Raw genomic sequence first — 21908 nt, forward strand, 5'->3', positions numbered from 1 at the left:
TTATTTTTAGGAAGACAATGGCATTCAGGGAAGAAGGAGAGCTGTGAAACAACATGACTTGGTGGAAAAAGGAACAAGGTATTACGTGTATAGAGTGCTCTGGGGATCACACCCAGATCCTTGGGATTTACCACTGGCTCCCAAAAATGAAATGCAGATTGTCCTACCCATCAGTTTGGGCCATGTATCAACTAACATGCAGAATCAGTCATGGAGACACAGACAGTAAATGGAAATTTCCTTTCATTCACATGCATGAGTGTCACACGTCCCCTTCACCTGGACTCCAATCAAAACAGATACTGGAACTTGCATTTGTGCTAGGGCTCTCTGCTCTGGGATTTGAGTCAGTTTTCACCTGGTTGTAATGTCAGGTACCCAACTACCCTGCATCAGCAGGATCCTTTTTGTGCAGAGCCCGACTTACACCCACTGAGAGAAAGACAACGTATACATATTTTCCTAAGAAATACTCCAACTTTTCCTGAGCCTGAGCTAAACCTTCTTATCTAATATCAAGTAATTTAAGCATTTTTAACATTCTAAAGACAAGTTAATCCTCTTATAGGGAAAAGTCAGAAAATGGGCTTAGAATGACATATTAACAGTGTCTATGGTATGTTTAGCTGATGAAAAATTCTAGCAGCAGTTTCAAGCAATTTTGGCTAAAATACTACTGTGATATTAAAGCATTGTAAAATGTGTCATGCCAAATTGCTAGGTGTTTGTCAATAATGCAAAATATTCTACCAATACAAACTGCTTTTTTCTCCTAGTAACTTCAATTCTCAGATGTGGTTTTAGTGACATGACACATGTAATAGGAGTCTTAATTTGACCTGGTTCTAGACTTATATTTATGTGTCTCATTTGAGCTCCCTATTTTTCCCAGGTAAGTTTTGTTACCAAGTAACACTTGATTTTCATCTGTTTTCCAAGGCTTAATTTCCATAATTTTTCTGGTTTTATCAGAGTTTGGCCATTTCAATGCATACTAAAGATGATGAAGAGACAATCTGAAACTCCTGTTTGCTCACAAGAAGAAAAAAATATTAGAAGGTGGGATATTGATTTGTCCAAGGCATTCTGCATTAGTTAGAAACCTATCTTTGAGTCTCACTTTCATTAGGGTTGTATCATCTCTTTTGGAGATGACAAAAGAACATCAGGAAAGTTTCCTCATTTTCTATTACTCTTCTTACCCGGTGTCCAAAGGAGCTCAGAGGTTAATAAATAAAGCATGTACCTCTTCAAAGCAAGGAAAACTGGTCTGCAGAGCCACCATACGAGCCACCATATATCACATATTTTGAGATCAAAGCAGTCCAGACCATTACTAACCCCATTGAATGATCCAGCCTTTAAGCACATCTGCCATTTATACATCCACCAGAATGCATCTCTTGCCTGAGCCTGGGAACCAGGACAGTGTTATCAGAGAGCTGATCCCATTCCTGAAAGCCCTCAAGCACCCACTTGCTCATTACCCACACCCTGAGTGACTCTCCCAAGAACACACACCCCAGAGCTCCCTGTGCTCCGTCCTTGGTTTGTTTGTTTTTTCCAAGCCCAGTTTGCTCTCCAGCCTTTCAATGAAGGGAGTGCCTCCATGGAGGAATGCAGGTGTAGGCTTTGCTGCTTTCAGCCCAAAGACAATCCAAGATCCCTTGAGCTCCTCCTGCCTGGAACAGGGCTGGTAGTAGACTTGTGCCCTCTGGGGACACCTCAGGATGTCTCACATGGCTCCAGGGGATTGCCTAGGGCAGGTCAATGAAGCTCTGCAGAGCTCATGCTCATCTTGGAACTGAAACCAGGGCGAGCTGGCTGTTTGTTACTGGAAAGAAATGGAAAATGGGGCTAATTCAGGTTTGGAAACAAGCAGCCAGTAGTCAAGACACCTCAAACATAGTCCATGATGCTGTTTGGGGTCTGACCTGATGTTTTCCTCAACAGCACCCTCACTGACTTCATGGCATGGCCACATGGTGAATGTGGCCTCACCAAAGCTAAAAATTTGCTTTGGCATATGGTGGAAGCCTAAGGAGCATGACTGAGGTCTTTGTACTCTATTAATACTTTGGCACATCATCCTCATGCCCCAGGACAGGACGGTCAAAAGAAGAGTTTAATTTGGAGCTACATGCTAGAGCTAATAAAGCAAAAGTCCCAACCTCTATTCCCAGTTCGGCCCAACTCTTCCTGCAAGATCTGCACCAAAACTGCATCTATTCCATTTTCCCTCTGTCAAAACTATGGCTCACACTTCTAAATCCTGCAAGAGGGTTATGGAGAAAATATCCTTTCCTAACGGGATCAGATACTGTGGGGAAGAGTGTAAATAAATTGAGGGAAAAAAGATAGGTTACTTATTCTGAGATCTGTCTCTTCCCCAGCTACCACCTTGGACTCCCATCCCTGAGCTACACAACCAATACATGACTTCTGCTTTGTGGCATTATGTTTTCTTTATTTTAAATTAAGAAGATAGGATATTCCTGGTTCACAGCTGCAGAAGGGCCAAGTACATGTCTTTCAACACCTTCTACATCACCCACAGAAAAAAGGCAAGACAACAACATACAGCAAGCCTTCTGCCCAGTGCTGAAACAGCCTTCAGCAATGTACAGAGCAGAGAAATATCTTCAGTTAGCTTTCTATTATAAACTGCCTTTGGTTTATTAGTGATCCCATCTTCACCATGAAACATACTGGGAAATGTAAAAACTGAAAAAAACTTTAAAAAAACCTAAATTCATCTCTCAATGACTAAAATTTCAAAGGAAGCACAGGAAACTGCAGAGTTATCTACTGTGACCTTTGGTAATTGGCAATGAAAAGTGTTTGATCTTTACCTGACAGCAGCAGAACAGGAGTCATCTCTGGCCTGAGCCACTTAAAAAAGGAAGAACTGCAGAGCTTTCATTCCCCTATGGTTCTCTTCAAGATTAGCAGCAGTGAACAGCAATTTCTGTTTGTTTTTATAATTATATCCTGTTTTGTAATCCACAGGAAAAGGAGTATGAAAGTAGCAATCTTGGCAGGGACTGGGGGCCACAGGACAGTTTTCTGAAATCTCAAAACTCAGGAACACAAAGACTTGGAGGAATTTCCAAGTGCAATGAATGCCAAATGGTAAAGAAAATGACATGACAATGAGAGGGAGAAATTATTTATTCACCCACTTAATAAATTCTTCTTCTAGGGTCACTTTTTCCTTTTTCAGCGAACAATTGGCAGGCAGTTACTTCCAAATACTTTTAAATAGTACCTACTGCAAGTTTAAATATTGTTAATATTTGTTTCCAAAGATGAAACAACTGAAAAAAAAAACTTAAAAAAAAACCTTATAAAAACAGTATAATTTAACACCAAACACATGAACAGCTGAAAAATCCACAGAATACAGATAGCCATGCAAAAAATGGTATTATTAAAGGGTCTTTATAACATTTCTGCTCAGCACTTCTATGGCAAACGGACTACGTCACATTTTTCTTCAAGAGATATAATACTTAGAGAACCCATCCTTGCAGTTCCCATTCAAAGACTGGAAAGAAAAGCATGTTAGGACTAGAGAAGTCATTAAAAAAGGCCTGTGTCTACTGGAGTGTGGTTTTAAAGGGCCATAAATGAGAATAAATATTGACACAAGTAAGGAAAAAATATGCAACAATAGCAATTGTTCGAAATGGGCACATTTTGGAAGCTAACAGACCCACACTGAGCTAAACCAACCTGGACAGGGACCAAGGCCCTGAATTTAAAGTTACTTCTAGAATTTAACTTTCACTGATTTCTCTAAGAATTAGACACAAAACTACCTTCATGGCTCTAGGTCTGATTCACTGACTGCCATTGTTTGCAACCATTCTCCAATCACAACCCATTCCAACAAGGAGAAGCAGAATATTATGAAAGAGCCTTGGGACAGAAAATGTCATAGTTTCTCTGCCACACGGCTGTTCTGGCTCTTCTTTCAAGTATTCACCCTACATTTGCTTTGCTTTAATTTCTCCTAAATGCGGTTTTTCATGTTATTATGGATAGTGTCTAACAGTTCTTTCTCTGACTGATAATCTTTGCTATTTCTCTTCTTCTCTTCTCTCTCTTCTCTTCTCTTCTCTTCTCTTCTCTTCTCTTCTCTTCTCTTCTCTTCTCTTCTCTTCTCTTCCTCTTCCTCTTCCTCTTCTCTTCTCTTCTCTTCTCTTCTCTTCTCTTCTCTTCTCTTCTCTTCTCTTCTCTTCTCTTCTCTTCTCTTCTCTTCTCTTCTCTTCTCTTCCTCTTCTCTTCTCTTCTCTTCTCTTCTCTTCTCTTCTCTTCTCTTCTCTTCTCTTCTCTTCTCTTCTCTTCTCTTCTCTTCTCTTCTCTTCTCTTCTCTTCTCTTCTCTTCTCTTCTGCCATTAGTTCCCTGCCTTGGTTATGTGGCAGGGACCACACTCTGTCAGAGCACATCTCTGCTTCCAGACTCTGATAATGCACCATTTTTACCAGTTAAAAGTATGTTCTTACATACAGGCATAAATGTATGGCAGAGACTAATTTTTGTTGCAAATATTCCCAGTGTTTTCCCCCAGATTTTCTCTCTAGTTATTCTCATTTTAATTTTAATCAGTTCAATAACCTTTTTAATTATTCACTGGAAATTATTTCAGCCACATTTCTTGGGAGTTAAGGTTTCTGAAAGAAAATCCAAGGCAAAAAATAAAATTTTCAATTTCTTTATTCTTTCTTTATTCATACAAATTCCAGAGGAAATCAATAAGCTTGAATCTTTTTTTCACACCAATATTCCATTGATGTATGTTTAATGGGCTTCATTGGAGGTATTCCTGATTTACATAACCATCTTCAACAGAAAGATCTGGTGAATTTGCCTTGGAAGCAACCCAACAAAACCCACAAAATTTGACTAGTTGTTATTAATGCCAGGAGATAAGGATTTATTAAGTTTTTAAAAAATGCATATTTTAATCCACTACAGGATTAACAATATGAGACTAAAATTCAGGTAAAACAGTGGACTTCCAAAACAACATGGTTTTAAATTAAGGATACAATGGAAGAACATATTTAAACACTGTATTATTCTTCTAATATCTTTGCGCAGTTTACTAAGCTGAAACTACATAATCTTGTTAAAAAGTTCAAAACTAGGGCAGGTTTTGCATTCTGCAGATAATATGTGTCATCATGGTTTCTGATCAAAATCTATTGGCCTCAACAGTCCAGGTATTCATGAATGTCTTCCCTGAGCAATGACTATAATTTTAATTGTGCTGGTTTAGTTAGACACAGAAGGAGAAGAGTTTTTAAATACTTCCTTACTTTAATTGCAAAGATAAAACACAAATGTGGACTTGCTAATAGTTACTAACTAGATACTGGCTGGTAATGGGGACGGTTTAACGGTGATTACATCAAAAAATTCCTCTTTTTCTGACATGTCAGTTTGGCAGCCCCAGGTGTATTGACATGTCAGCTTGTAAAAATCTACTTGTGGAAGTAAAGCTTCCAGTAGTAACAATTTTTTTTTCTTCTATTTTCATTTTTGTGCAGATTAACATTTTAAAGTTAATTTCTTGAAGTACCCCTGAAGTCTTGCTTTCAGAGATGATAGGGACACTAAAGTATCTGTTAAGGCCTTATCTACACATTAACATTGTGTAAATAGATAAACCTGTGTAAATACAATCTTGCATGCAGTTACACTGCTGCCAGCTCAGTTTTACTTTAGGAAGGGGAGCTAGTTGCAATTGGTATTTTTGGATTAGTATAAATTTGCTTGTTCTGTAGCATGGACTCTGCTGACTAGAAAACAAAATTAATGTTTCCCAGAATTGATATCACTGCAACAAACCTTTGCATAGAGAAGACATCTGCCCCACTGGAAATGTTGCTCAGGGGCAGGTTTCCGGTGCTAATGATCCCATCTACACACAGGATACTCAGAGGTGCTTTACCATGGATCCACTGGTGACTCCCTAAATGAAAAGTGCTCATGAAGAAAAAGGAAGTTTGAACATCTCCCTCTGTCACCATTGATAAAGATGATGATTTTCCCCCTGAAATGTACCTATCGTGCTCTCAGCTAGCCATGGGGCATGTGTGGGAGGCGAGGTGAGAAAAGCAGCCAGCTGCCTGCAGCAGCAATACCCGAACAAAGCTGCACGGTAATGGTTGAGGAAGGGTGGCTTATCTTTCACATACTGCATTCCTGCTTCAGACAAGGAGGTGCACACATTGAAATTGAGGTTCCTGCTAGTCCTCATCTCTGGCCTCCCTAACTGGTTCATCCCCTCACCTGTTCCATCTCCTTACAGAAAAGATCAGATCTGTGAAGGACACTGGAAACAAAACTGCAAGTAACCCTTGATCAAATAAACTTAAACTTTCATAGCATACAGCAACATGCAAAGGGGTGCAAAAAGGAGTCCAAATGGCAAGTGAAGAGAAAGAGAAAAACTTTATGCATTTATGCAACAACACATGGAGAAGCAGGGGTGAAAATAGAAGTTATGGTGTATGATGAAACCCTACAACTCTGCCTCTGATACAGGCATGAACACAAACATCTGGGGAAAATAATTTCTTTTTCTTATTTCTCTGTGACTGTGTGGCACCTGGACAGCATTCTCCAGGGCAGAGCTGGACCAGCAGGGATGTTTTCCCCAGCACACCACCCAGCCCTTGCATAGGCCAACACTGGCCCTACAACACAAATACTCACCTGGGAGTGTGGTAGACACCACCCTGACATGGTGGCTTAGAAGACAATGACAGCTGGATGCTTCTGAGATCTGAGCAAATGTCCAGATCCCATAGCATTTTGCAAGTTGTCCTCTGCTCTAGGAATAAAGGAATAAATTTGCTCACACTTCTACTTGAAGTGTGGACAAATTACACTACTTCAGGTGAGCAGTTATAAGGAATTAAAAGGGCTGCAGAAGTTCAGCCTAGACCGATGTCAGTGCTGGACTTTGTACCAACTAACTAGTGATGATCAGTTCACTAAGCACTTGGGGTTGTGACAGTAATTTAATCAGGGAAACACTTCAACATTTCTTGAAAACTCATATTTATTTGAATATTAAAATATTAATTTATTAACTTCCTGTTAGGTCCTCCCACTTAAGGATGTGGGGCCAGCTATTCACAGAATCCACAAGGAAATATCTATGTAGACAAGAAATAGGCCCAGAGATCACATATTTCATGGTGGGATGCAACCTAAAAAAACCCCCCAACCTTCCAACTTTAAATATTATTGTTTTCCTAAATTAGCTCTGAGAGATTTTAATCTAGATCTTGGGTCTCTTCCAGGGAACACACACCACTCCCCACATCCCTGAGAGCATTGTGGAGTCCTGTACAGTCAGCTGGCATTACAATGAAATAGTAGCCAGTTAACTCTATCACTTCATAAAGCCATCTTCTCTAATGCTGCTCTTCGTTTAACTCATTGGAGATTCCAAATTAGCACTCTGTGTGTGAGGACACAACTCCTTTCTTGTCTTTTGAGGGGTTTTTAGTGAAGTCACAGGACTATTTAGTGAAACAAAAAGGACTTAATACACCAGATTGCTTCCTGAAGTTCAAAGGGGTAACTCTTCAATAATACTGATTAACAGGACAGGCTGGGTCAGGGAAGGGTGGTTAGGATGCCTTGAGATGGTGCCTGAGAAGGAGGCAGGGATTTATGGTGAGCTCTGAGCTCATTGTCTGGGCCTGAAGTCAAGGGGCTGCAGAGAAAGCACAAACACAAAGCAAGAGCAGTGCAAACAGGACCCTCTTGAGGGTGTTCCCTTGCACTGCATCTCCCAGCAAGCTTTTTGTCCTGCCTAATTAAAGCAAATGGCGATGTTGCTCATTGCTTATAGATCACTGCTTTCAATCCTTGTCAGGGAAAATTCTCCTGATGAACCCCATGGGATATAACCTGAATAGAGGAGGGAAGGTGGAGCATGGAGTTTTGCCAATGCACTGACAAGCTGTGTCTGGGTTGGCTTCAAATGAATCAGTGCAGCCATCTGGGGGAAGGGGGAGGAATTCCCTCACTTCTTAATCAACCTATCTAGGTTTTAAAGGGGAAATATTTTTCAGAAAGATGTGTCGTGCATATCTGGCACTTGGCCTCTTGTTACTGCCAGCTGTCACTCTGATAACGTGTTAGGAGTGATGGCACACCAAGCAGACAGGACTGCAAGCCCTTGTGATTGTTTTGCATTATCAAAGTGACAACCATAAGGAACAAGAGCTCTGGCTGCTGAATTGGTCCATAAGTAGATTTTATGTTGTTGATATTACTATTTATATACAAATGGGTATTAAACATTTTTAATATTTTCCCAGCAGGAGCCAGGACATTGTTAGGACTTCAGTGTGCAGATAGCTGGGGTAAGGCACAAGATAGAATTTGTTTTAAATTCTGTTTTCATAGCCTACAGCAGGCAAAACAATGATTGTTGATGAAATTGGTTCAAGTATACACTTCTAATTTCACATCCATAAGCACAGGAATCTTAAGTGATTTAAACTGGCATCATTCCCTCAATAAATCAATGCCTACATTATCAGATGCCATGGAGATACCTCCTGTGATCTACACATCTGACAAAGCCATGACTGTCAGGCATTGCATGGAAATCCAGCAGAAGCAGTGCAGATATTTCCATAGGTATTCACGGGTGGAGCAAGCTGGTAAAACCTACTGCAGAATCTGAGCTGGGGCCCTCAGGTCAGTCCTGCTGTGGGGAAAGCCTTTCTGTCAACATCCAGGAGATGCTGCCACCTTCCAGCACCACAGTCAGGCTGTGGCTGCTCTTCCACAGTGACCTTGGTGGCCCTGGAGAAAGTTCTTTGTATGTCTGGATAGGGGGGAAGGTCCTCAGGCATAAAGTGACACAGCACGAGCAGAAGACTCAACTCAATCTTATTACTCAGTTCCTCAGTTCTGGAAACCTCTTCTGGGACTTCTTTCTCCCAGAAAGTCAAAGCAAAACTTTGTATAACTGCATGTTTTCTAGTTGTTGATTTCATCTGTGTTTGGAAAAGACCATAACAAAATGCTAAAGGGAAAGGCTCTTAGAATTTGTATGTTTGGTCTATGATGATCTTCTATGGAATAAAAACTTTCTTGGCCTTCTGTAAAAAGTCTAAATGTTGTTACCCTGAATCTTGGCAACTTTTTCTCTTTCTGAGTGTTTCACAAGATAAAGCAGTTACAGTTTCTTCTGAAAGATATCTGCAAATACCAAAAATATGTGGCTTATACACAGGGCACAGGAACTTCCCCCACACCAAGCATTGCTGGGTAAAGTTCAAAATCTTCAGAGACAGAGGTCTTTGTTGTGTTGGTCCATAACTCCTGTGATATGTAGAGTTTGTCCTTTCTAGGGGTGGCAGAAGGCGACACGTAACAAACAAAAAATGTAGGTGAGAGTAGTTCTCTAATTCCATTAAGACATGGACCACTGAGTTAAAGTCTTATGGAAATGACCAAATTTACTACAGAAACCTTCTAACAGGTTTAATGGGAAAAAAAGAGAAAAATTAGCCACGTACTTGCAACAGATTTTTACCATGAATCTATTCAACACAACTTTTCCATGAAATTTCTACTGCCTGAAATGACAAATATTAATTAATACTGCTCATGTCAAGGTAATCACTCTAAAGACAGCTGGAAACAATGTTGCAAAACAAATTAATAATAAGCATATTAAAATTTGTAAATATGTCAAGTGATGTAGACATGTCATTTGGTGTAATTATACCAAAAGGGACATTTCTACTGAGCAAAAACTTAATTAAATGGTTACGTATCAATAAGAAAATATTAAAGAGGTAAAGTTACTAAGTGAAGAAATACTCCCTGCTCTGTCTCTCTGCATGGCAGTGTTGCTGCCAGCAGTGCACTCATATTTTACTGCTACCCATTAGATTCATAATGGGTAAATTATTTTTCTCTTACAGGCTTGCATAGAAATGCAGTACAGTCATTGAATTCAAGTGGATTTAGAAATCTTTGGGGTCAGATAGGAAGGTGATGATTATCTTGTGTTATGAAGAAACCATAGAAATGTATCTAGCTATTTTCAAAGTGAGAGGACTGATGTTTTCCTACATAATGTGTGTGAGCTCTGCCTAGGCCAGAGCCAAGGTGGGGAGATTGGGTGGAGGGAGGGAGGGTTGGTGCTGATTCACAGTAACAGACATGAGAAAAAGTAATGATGGGTTGTGGTTAGCAGCGATAGAAGTGCAGCCAGAAGATTACAGCAAACTTCATGTCTATCACTCATGTTCTTTAGAAATACTGCATTTGTGTTAGAGCATCATGATGGGCCAACTCCACTGGGTGTGAAAAGCTCCATTTGTTCCAGAGGAATTTCTGATGGAGCAATGTGTAAATAATCTTGTAGGTTAGCAGAAATAAGGCAATATCTTTGGCATGGAGTCAACAGACATAATTCAATTTTTGGCTGGTATGGGTGGGTTAAACTAGGAGATGCAGGTCTGATTCAGGGCTTGAAGGAGACCTCTCAGTTCTGCATTCTCAGACTTTAGGTCCAAAAGATGTATTTGCTACAGGGTCTTGGTAGCTACTCCAGCCACTCCAGAAAAGTCTTAATGGCTCAGTATTTAAATCCTCTTCCTCTAAGCTGAACCTTCCCACTTGTTCACATAATGGCTATACCTGTATTGATAAAGACAAAACATTAAAATATGGACTATACATATATATACACCACATAAGAGAATTTTCTAACCTTCTCCTGATTCCTACACATCTACATTTCTGGTGAGCAAAACTCATGGCAAAGCTGATACTCTGAGTTTGTAATGAATTATCTGGCAGTTAATTTTCATAGAAACATTTAAATCAGATGCTTTTTGCCCTTTCTCCCTCTCCCTCTTTAAGGCCAGAAGACCCTGAAGCTATTTTCTCCATGTCTGGAGCTGTCCTTCCTTCACAGAGCCTCATGTCAGTGTCTAGGTCCATCTCTGGCAGTGATCTCATCATTCCCATTTCTAGCAATTCATTAAAACCCCGTGTTGCAGAGGTTAATTGGCTGCTACAGCTCTCCTGCAGGTTAGCAGTGCTTGTTAGGAGCTCCTCCTCCTCCTCTGCCCTTGTCTTCCCCACCCCACCCTCCTCTCCTTTGGAGGAGCCATTTGTCTGCTCAAAAGCATTATGGTTTGTTTCTAACCTTAAAGCTAGAAATACTCTTATGGAAAGAGGAAAAACAGAAGAAAAAATGCTCAGGGGGAGCTGGCAGAGAATCCTGTCTTGTAGCAGGTTTTTACATGATCTTGACAAGTCTTTGATCATGACTGAGAGCTTTGGTTACTGCTGTAGAACAAGTGATAACAATGTGCATTAACTGGTTTATGCTGGGCCTGTGTGTTCGTGCTGGAAGCAGGGAAATCAGCTCTTCAGTGAGTATCCCTGGAAACTTTTGTCAAGAAATTTTTCTCTAGACAACCTATTCCTTAAAGCAAAGTGACAAATAGGTACTTGTTTATAAATATAATTAAAACAAGCTTTCTTTTTTTCACCCTTATAGTAGCCAAGATATGTATCTGGGCCCATGATTAAAATTATTAAGCTTTGTGCAGAGTGATTCTGCATCCTAAAATTCATGCTACAACTTGGCTTCAGTTCTGTAATACATTGATATTTCTGCTGTTCCCAGTTTGGGTTGAGAGATGGTTTGGGGATTTTATAACTTAATTTTCAGAAAGTCCAGATTCAGCAGTTTACCTGAACTTAAAAATTCAAAGTGCAGTCAGCATGAACTTTGCATCCAACAAAGGCTTCTAGTACAGTATCAGTTGTAACTGTTTTTAATTTACCCGGCAAAGCAGTCCTTCATTCCATCAGGCATTTCCTTGCCGGATTAGTTCACTATAAAACATGAACATCCTTTCCTGTCTGGTCATCAGAGCTGACAAAGTAGCTCTGAGGGCAGTGATCAGGACACAGAAAGAGGTGCAAAGTGCTCCATTATGTTTTGATGACACATTTAGGTACAAAGTGTACATCATTTACAGGTCACCTTGTCCTGGCCATCACTACACTGTTCAATTACTGAGCAGCTGTGCATCAGCATTACACAGTGAGGTAAGCACCTGTAAATCCCACATGTTTATACAAAATGATAATTACTGCCTTTGGGAATGGATGGATTAAAAAATCCCCCATATAAAATTGTTTAAAATGGGAAACTGGATGAGGATACAAATTCCATTTGATATGTAATCATTGTCAACAACAACAAAGTCTGTGGGTTAGGAAATAAAGACAAATCAATAAAAATAAATGCTCCAGTTCTTCTCACAGTGCTGTGTCCCACAGCTACATGAAAGCACCATTCCTCACTCCTGCTCTAATGCATAGCCTGAACAGTGACTTCTGTGCCTTTCTGCCATTGGATCAGCCCATCTAACTCAAACCCACCATTATTATGGAATTTACTCTGCCTTAGCCTGACTTAGATTTTGTATTTGGCTGTAAATTGGAGCAAGTTGAGGTGGACGCAATCCACCTCAAATGAGCTAGCTGCCAACAGCAGAAACCTTCTCTCTGCCTAATCCCTGAGCCAGGAACAGGCATGCCCACACCTTGGGTGGCTCAGCAGCACTGCCTGGTGCTGTGCAGACAAGCCAGCTCTGTGCAAGGAGCTCCAGGAGGGGCTGGGGACCAGCATGAGGAGTTAGTGCTCCTTCATGCACTTGCAATCTCCACCCCCCTTTCAGCTCCTGGGTGTACCTTTCTCATGGTGTAGCAGCTTTGGGTTCCCAGCTTTCTTCTGTTGCCCTTACAGCCATATTTATTATGAAATTATTGTCAGAGTAAATCCCTTCCCTGACTTCTGGGACAAGATATAAGTACCAAATAAAGTGGGAGGGAGTAAAGCTGTTACTCAAGAGATGTCTCTGTAATGCAAGAGGCACCACTCCTAATGGCTGGCATGGAATTAAAAGTATGGTTAAGCCAAAAACACTCAGACAATTCCCATATTTCTTGGGAATTGATGACCAGTTAGGAGGAGCTTGTATGGCCAATGACAAAGTCATTAACCTCTGTCTGTCACTTAGGAAACATCCTCTCCCAAAGCTTTTATCAAAATGTTAAAATCTAAAAGATGGAAATAAATATATAAATTTAGAGTGACCTTTATTTTTCATGAGGCATTGCCAATTAGTATATTCACAGCACTTTTAGAGGATTAATGCCCAGGATATAGCCAACCCAGGGGCAAGATGCTTCAAATTTAATTGTTCCATAATAATTTCTCACCGAGAAAACGTAACGGTGCCACAGACAAAGAATATATTGAGGTATAGTGTTCAGAAATACTAAAAATTTTTAGGTTCTTTGGACAGCAACATTTTTAAGTTTATGTTTATCAGTGTGCCTCTTTACCAGCTGCAAGCATGACAGGCTCTCCTCCTTCCCACCATTTATCCATGTGATTGTTCTTAGATGGAAGGTGGAGTGCACATTTTTACTAGAGAATCCTGATTTGCTGCTCTTGGTGGCTTTCTCTGACACCTTGGCTTATGCCTTCTCATCCACAGACTTAATGTACAAGCTCCTTTTAATAAACAAATACATATATTTCTGATAAATTGTTAGGCCCTTGATTTAAGTTCTTTTTAGTTTTTCCTTCTAGAAGTCTAGTTTTGGACAATCGGGTTTGAAAATATTATCCTTATCCATAACCTGTATCTCCAATGGGTGGATTTTTGACACAAGGTTGATTTTTTAACTCCAAAAAGTACACAAGTGTCATGAGGAAATAATGTAATAATGTGGAACCCCACGAAAAAATCTTTCTATCTCTGAAAATAATTTGACTCGAAAATTTTCTCACATGATAGTAATTTCTAAGAGTTAGCAAAGAATGGAAGACAAGAGCCAAGCTATTTAAATTCCCTTAGTTTTCTATTTTATATCACAGTGTATAGTCTTTGATGCATAAAACACTTAACAACTCCTTTGATAAACAATGGAACGGTGCTTTCATTTTTTATTGGCTACATTGATTTTTTCGATGACCCCCAGATTACCAACCACAAACCTAATCCAATGCTTTTTTTCCTATTATCTGGTGAAAGTTAATTGTTGTAATTATTAATCAGCCAGTTTGCTGCCCATGGTGAGAAACTGCAAACAGAGAGTAAGAAGGGAAATGCTGGCTCCTGTTGGGTCCAACTGAACTTTGTATGTCTACAATAGCCAGGGCTATGGCTGTGGGTCCTATGGGTCATGTGAGGTGTGGTGCTGCATGAAACATGAGCTAAGGGCAGACGAGGGAAAGAGCCTTTCCTGGCCTCAAAGGCTGAGCCCACAAAGGCACAAAGCAGGGAATGGTGCCTGTGGCCGTGCTCTTGGCACAGCGCTGGCAGGCGATGGAGGAGAAACGAGGAGCTCAGGGCACCTTTCACTCCCACACTCGTGGGGTTCCCCAGCCACTGTGAATGATTGATCAGCTGCAGCACCTTGGCTTTCTCTCCCACTGCCATGGCCCCTGTGCCAAGGGTGACGTGGGCTGGAGCTGCTGCAGCTGCTCCCTGCACTGCCTGACCCGTGCTGGGACACTCCAGCTCTCTCACAGAGGAACAGAGACTTAGCAAGGGGACTCCAGCCCCAGCCAGGGTCTGCTTGGGTTTTCCTGTGATTCAGGCGTGCACTAGGGCAGGACACAGCCCTCAGCGTCTGGGATGGCTTTGGGGAAACCCACATTGCCCTGCAGCCAGTGAGGGATGGATGCCAGGGAGCAGCATCCACTGCAGCAGAAGCAAGTTGTGGTCCCTGTGAAATATTACATGGGATGAGACCTTGGTGCCTCAGCAAAGGGCCCTTTGCTGTTCAGCTTGCTCGTGGTGTAGTCAGCAGAATTTTGTGTTTGGCATTTGGTTTGAGGGGGCCACCAGACTGTGGCCCCAGTGGGAAAGGACAGATGCTGGCTCTGGTTGCTGAGGGATGAATGGATGCTTGGGCACTACCTCCTTGGCTGAAACCGGGTGTCTGCTGCTCCCCTCTGATGTGGTTTGCACTTTACCAGAAACGCTGCAGCTGCTGGGCCTAAAGCAGTTGCTTGGGAAAGAAAGAAATTTAACCCAGACCATGCAGATTTGCAATAGCATCTCTCCATTCTTCCCTTTTCTTAGGCATTTTGAGCACCTCCAGTTCTTTCTGAAAATTCTAGGTGGTTCAGAGACATTCAGGAACCTCCTGCATTTTGAGTGAATAACCTGGGCTCCAGGGCAGAGGCATCTACATGCATATGCCAGTACACTGTACTGTTGGCAGCAGGCAAACCATCTACTGCCTATATATGAAAAATTGCCCAGGTTTGGATGGTGGTCACTGTGTAGGTGGTTTGCTGATAGTTGGCATCAGGCTTCACAGTTTGGATATGCCTGCAAAGGAGGTCTAAGTGTTGGAAAGCTAGAATGAAGAGACAATTTGAGATATGCTGCCTAAATAAAAACAGCTGGAATGGAAAACATCTTGAGTCACTAAATTCCAATATCACAGTAATATAATCTGCTTTGTGTTAAAATCTAATGGCCAGAATTATTAAAGTTCCCCTGGGGACCTAGATTACTGATAGTGAGACGATGAGCACTCAGTAAAAATGAAACGGAAGAGAAACAGTAGGTAAGCATAGCAGTGAGCTTTATGAATAGCAATAAGCCACATGTAGACCCACAATGCCTGATTCAGATGTTCACTGAATCCATATGCCTCATCTGGGAAATTTTACTCTTTTCTCTGGCTCAAGCATCCGACTGGAGCACTGCACACTTGCTTTGAAGAAAAACGTGGTTCTTGCATAAGGGGCAGAGTGTGGTGCTGTGAACTGTTGTGCAATGGGGAGAGACTCTGCTTGCCCACACTGCTTTTGCCAAGAGATTATAGGTTCATAGTAACAGCCAGTGCCTTTACAATGTTCCTGGAGCTTAGTGAGGCAAGGCTAGAGCCACATTAAAAATTAAATGGAAAGAGCAGTCATAACTTGTAGGCAAACACAATGAATGAGCAATAATGGGCTGGCCAAGTCTTTGAGGACATAAATCTTTCCATCTGAAGAAGCCGAAGGACTTTGTAACCATATGATTAGTGCTTGTGTTTTGGTTGGATTGGAATGTAGTTAAGGATGTTGCGGGTTCACGTCCGCTTGCTGCAGGTGGTGAAAACCAGAACAAGCAGGATCCTCCACATCTCAGGAGCTGTTCATAACTGTGGTCAAAACAACTACCAGGGCTCCTAAGCCAGGGAGGAGAAACAGAGAGAGAAAAAGCTTATGGTTGCCACTGGGGACTGGTACTTTTAAACATATTTTTGAGGCAAGATTTCCCAGCTCTCATGCTCTCTCACACACACACAATTGGTTTGTCACGGGCATTGCATTTCAGCAGCAGCTGAAAGTGTCCCACCGGAGCCAGCTCAGGTCCAGCCCAGCTGTGATCCACATGGCAGGACAGAGGCTGAGGAAAGCCTCTGAGAAAAATCAGACCTGGTTTAAATCCAGTTTGCCTGCTGTGGCTCCAGTTCAATGGCCCCAGGACAGCTCTGAACAACGGTAGCAGTCACGCTAATAAGATCATTGCTAAGACCTGAAGTGGTGTATGAGGAAACAGTGAAAGTTTCTCTCCTGGGAGAGTGTTCTCCTTCCCTTTCTCCTTCAATGACAAATTGTCTGGCATATGACTTACTACAATGGCCAAAGATGAATGACAGAGAGTTTTCTTACCCTTCCAAGACACACACTCAGCTTGTTTAATTTTTATAGGCCTTAAAGATCTGGAAAACTCTTTATATAAACAAGGACAGATTGAGGCCATTTACTCACCAGTGTTCCTGGGACTATATATTCTTATGAAGTAAATTATTGTCTATTATGAAGACTGACTTTTAATTAGCTGAAAGAAGGTTGTAAATGTTCAGAAAGTACATAAACTTATAAAAATAATATTCTGGTCAATAACACACTGTTGATATATGACAGGTCATAACTGTCCTCACAGACAAATGCACTAGAATGTATTTTTTCCTAGACTATTTATTGCTCTTTCCAGAAATTAGCATAACTAATCAGTGGAAAAATACTTTCTCTATTATATAAAATATGTCACTAATTAAAAGCACAGTCAAAAGTTCTAGTAGGAAAGCAGTAGGGAGCCTCCTAGGGCCAAGGTGGTGAGAAGAGTAGTGAGCTCATTTCAACTAGAAGTTTCTTTCTCACTTACTTTCCCTGATTGCTCATTGGCATTAGACAATTTGGGGTGCCAGAACTGTATATGTTCTGACTCATTTGAGATTTCAGATATTTGTCTGGAGTCAATGTGGTAAGATCTGCAGTGCTAGAGGCACATGGTCTCTATAGCCTGCAGCCCAGAAGAGCATGGCATCACCCTGGACTGCCTGTATCTTCCTATCTTTGAGGAGAAGATGTCTGTTTACACATGAATCAACTTCAACATGACTACAAAAAAGGGCTCTAATTAATCTGTGTCACACAATTTAGACACAGCTCTAGTGGGAATCTTTATTTCTTTGGGAGAAATAGAAATGGTTGAAGATAACTGCTTTACCCCAATTTAATGAAGGAAAATATTTTCCCATCACCTTCCAGAGAAATACTGCATGTTTTTTGCTCTTTGCTGCAATAGGAAAGGCACAGGTGTGGAGAGATAGGAATTTTATTTCCTCAAAAGCAAGATGTCACAAGACAAAGAGGTCTTTATTTGATAATAACATCCTGACCTGTCTGCCCAGTCTGCTACCATAAAATTTCAACACCCCTCCCCACAAGTATCTCTGTCAAGATTTTGGCGTTCAATATTTCTGAAAAGAAAAAAAAAAAAGGAAAAGGGAAAAAAGTGACATCATAAATATCCTAGACTTTCCTAATGCTGAAAATCTGTCCCATTCTATTTTACAGCTGCATGAGTGACAAAAGGTGTATAATTATTGGAGTACTTTATTGACTGGCTAGCACTCAGATAACAGCAGAAACCAGCTACTTCATCTTCTGAGCATCAGCATCTTGACCTCTGTCACTGGCCTTTATAACTCAGTTATTTTTAGGGCTGGTATTTTCCTCTCTGGCTAGGAGCTAATACAGTTTCTCCTGTGATCCCCAAATCTCTTCCAGAAGAGTCCTGATCTTATGTTAAGAAGCAGCCACTTTCCCTGGAGCAGTGGGCTTGGCTCTCAGCACAGCTGACTCGTGTTTGCTGATGCTGTTTTGACCTCCACATGCTCTGAGAGGGCTCAGGGCTCAGCAGCAAGGGGCAGCTCAGACCCACCCCGTGGACTGCCCCTGAGCAAGGCATTCCCATGGCTCTTGCACAGCGTGGTCAGCACCTGTGGGGCTGTGCTCTTACCTTTCCCCATCTCACCTCTCCATCACCTTGCTGCTGGGGGTGATAAGGGAGCAGAGCGTGGGCACTTCCTGGGCGTGGGGAGATCTGTTGGTTTGGTTTTTTCATGCAGGTGCTAGAGGGGAGATTCTTGTCTTCTTTGGAGCACGGAGTAGCTGCAGGCACAAACCAACCACTTGTGTGGGGAAGAGTGGGGGATGATCTTTCACACAGGCCCTTCAGATGGGTGTCCTCTTGCTGTGAAAACACGTCACAAATCATTTGTAAGAAGGGGTTTCCCCTGCTAAGAGGAACAGGAACATTTCCCCCCTCCTTCCAGCTTTGCATGCCTCCTGATGTTCTGCCTTTTATCCTCCAGGTAGCTGGATCCCAGTGATGCAATCTGAGAGAGAGACTCTTTGAGATACAGAGACTGATATCAAAACTCACTGCTTCTGCAGTCAGCGTGGGTCCAGCTGCTGTGTGTGACAGCACGTGGTGCTGGAAAGGCAGTGTCCACTGAGCTCTTGCAGCCTCCTTGGGCAAAAGAATTTTGCAAAAAGAGAAATTTGAAGTTTTTATCCTCTCTGGCATCCTCTTTTTTCTCTTTTTATAAGGTACCTTTCAAAAAATATTTCTGATGAGTTGCTGTAACATGCCAAATTTCTTCATATCTGATGCTTTAACTATATTTATCGTGTTTATGGAAGCTGACAAGTGATACAGCCATAATAGCGCCAGCAGAAATTGCACAGCAATTTTACTTGGGTTCTTTTCAAGTCAGTGGAACTGTTAAATGAGATTAGTGCAGTGGAAGGGCTTATTGCAGCCGTGAGAAAGCAGATAGACACATATCGCAGGGAACCAGCGATAGACTAAGAGGATCACATACAGAGACATCGTGCCAAGCAGGACTTGGCAGGATAACACAAGTGCATCTTTTAGCTCTGTGGAGCTGTGTCTCACTGTATTTCTGATATGATTCTCCACTCATCCCAACAGGTTCTCTTCCTTTCCTTCTCCAGCCCCTCATAAGGCACTCTTTCAGTGCCTTATTCTGACACTGGTCATGCTTGTAGCTTGATGAGGCTTTTTAGGAGTAGTGGGGAACTGGAAACAATGATGCCTTAGCACAGCCTAAGAAAATCTGGGTGCCAGTGGCCACTGCTTTCTTTTACTAGCTCTGTTTTCTCTATTTAAAGAAGATGTCTTATTAGGAAATGTGAAGGGTTGTTATATGTGAACAGTTGTTATGTATGTTACAATATGAGGGAGTGTATGTATATATATATGTATATATGCATATATATGCACACACACATATGCAGATCCATGTTGATCACCATCAGGGACTGAATCCAGGAGTTTCAGGAGCAAAGAGTATGTCTTGTGTACTTGGAATCTTAGCACAGACTGCTGTATAAGTCCCCATTCTCTCTGGAGCAGACACAACTCGGAGCAGCTCACATAAGGACTCACTGACATGTTGATCAGAGGTTCCAGCTGGGATTCAGCCCTTTTCTCCCTGGCTGAGTAGAAGCCCTGCTCATGCTCAGCTCATTTCCTAAAACCCACTTCCTACATGCCATGAAAGGCTATTCATATTTCAGCTCCAGTGACAGGAGAAGGGCAGAGCTGGAAGAGTGTCCAGCTACCAGGTGGAGCAGCAGCTAATTTAGCTCCAGCAGTGCTAGAGACCAGCAGACACAATGAAGATGTAGGGAGGGGAGGAGCAGCTGGGCAGTGGACAAGGCCTGTGAGCCTTCCAGCTCCCTGGGACATGGTTTGAATTTGTTCCAGCCATTCAAAATGATCTTTCACTTCTTGGCAGAAGCTCACAAAGTTTCTTAGCTAAGCAAAGAGAGCACAAGTCTTCATTGTGCATGGATAGAGACAGACACTGGTCATTTGATTATTGTTGTTGAGAATATAAATGACTGCAATGTTGCAAATGCCACTGGAGGAAGTGAGAGCTCCCTCATGAAGAGGCCTTGGATGCTATTTGTATCCAGAAGCATCCTGAGATGAAATCATAATTCTCTGGCTGAGTGACCATCCCCACTCTGACATGTTGCTTTTTAACTGCACTCAGGAGGTTACTGCTGAAAGAAAGGCATTCCTTTATCTTCCTACTAATATATTTTCCTTCTGTACCATCAAGTTTTCTTTATGGATATCTGTGCTTTGCAATGATGCTTACAGACTTGCCTTTGCAGACCTTAGGCAAGGTCTGTACCCACACCTAATAAGTTGCTTTCCATACACCAAATAGCTAAAAAATGGAACAGGAGAAGGATTATTCTCCAGACTTTACAGATGGTGAACAGAGGCACAGATAAATTACACAACTTCCTTGTGATTATTCTGGAAATCTGTAACAGAGCCAGGCCTTGGACCAAAATTTCTGGTGTCCCTGTGCCAGACTGCAACCACAGTCTGGCCTTTCCCTCTGAAGGTACATATTTGTAGAGTTTTAAGGTCAGAAGAATGATCACCTTATCTAGGCTGACCTTCTCTGTGTCAAGTCCAAGAATTTATTTTATCAAAGCGTATTTTCCAGAACAGAATAGAGTCCTGATTTGAAGACATAAGGACATAGGAAATAATTGTACAACTTCCCTCTGTACTATTTCAGTGGCTAATCATCTTTGTTACTGACTTATTTTTCATATTAATGAGTCTGGCTTCAATTTGGTTCCTGTGGTTCTCCTTTTTTCCTAGTTTAAAGGGGCCTTCTCTATCTGTGTTTTCTTCCTCTCCTTTTCTCAGACAACTTTTTCATGTCTGGAAAGCAGTCAGGTTGACACGTTACTTGATGCTGAATCCTGAGGATGTGTTTCTTCCACCTCATACCTGTCTTTGGTATTTTCCCTTCTCTTTCATAGTACAATAATTAGAAAACTTTAAAAAAATTAGAGGGAAGTATGAAAGAAGTCAGCAAGCAATTTTTTTTTACTTCCAGGTGCAGTGAGGAACATGTAACCAAAGGAAGAAGATTAGCAATGATGATGCCAAATTCCACTCTTATTTGTATTTTGAGTGATAATTTCAAACTTGGGTCTATTAGGTAAGGGTTACCTTTTATTAAGTGGAACAACCTGATGAGCACCTACCACCAGATACTGATTGTGTGGGACTCAGTCCTGGTTTGAGAAGCCACTGTTGTGTTGAAGCTTTTCTTCAGGCACACAGAAAATGCTGTGGACTATTTCTGATATGGAGAACATCTCAGACCTACAGGTCTTGTCCTTTTAGCATTTGCTGCAGACAATATACCACTGATATTGCATGATATTGCATGTGAGCATTGGAATGATATGAAACACTTAGTTGGAAAAAAACTTGGAAAGATCCATGGAGGTGAAAAGATGCAGGCATTGAATTGTAAGTCATATTGTTCTGTATAAAACACATGTGTAATTGTCTGGGGTATTAAAAGGACCCATTTTCCTACATGGATGTTGTCTAGGTTGAGCTGGTAGTCTGTGGTTTGTGTCTGTAGAGTCTAAGATCTCTTATTCTGTCCAAAA

General features: G+C 41.5%; 1 long non-coding RNA gene across 1 annotated transcript; it reads right to left on the bottom strand.

Annotated features, from left to right (window-relative positions):
- Window positions 1-5944: 5944 nt before the first annotated feature.
- On the bottom strand, window positions 5945-18696 carry LOC144246114 (uncharacterized). The gene is made up of 3 exons (XR_013339795.1): window positions 18403-18696; window positions 6728-6845; window positions 5945-5981 (listed from the first exon to the last, which is right to left on the bottom strand). It is a non-coding gene; the product is annotated as an uncharacterized LOC144246114 (long non-coding RNA).
- Between the last annotated feature and the right edge of the window lie 3212 nt (window positions 18697-21908).

Source organism: Lonchura striata, chromosome 4, assembly GCF_046129695.1.
Source record: "Lonchura striata isolate bLonStr1 chromosome 4, bLonStr1.mat, whole genome shotgun sequence".
NCBI classification, from domain to species: Eukaryota; Metazoa; Chordata; class Aves; order Passeriformes; family Estrildidae; genus Lonchura; species Lonchura striata.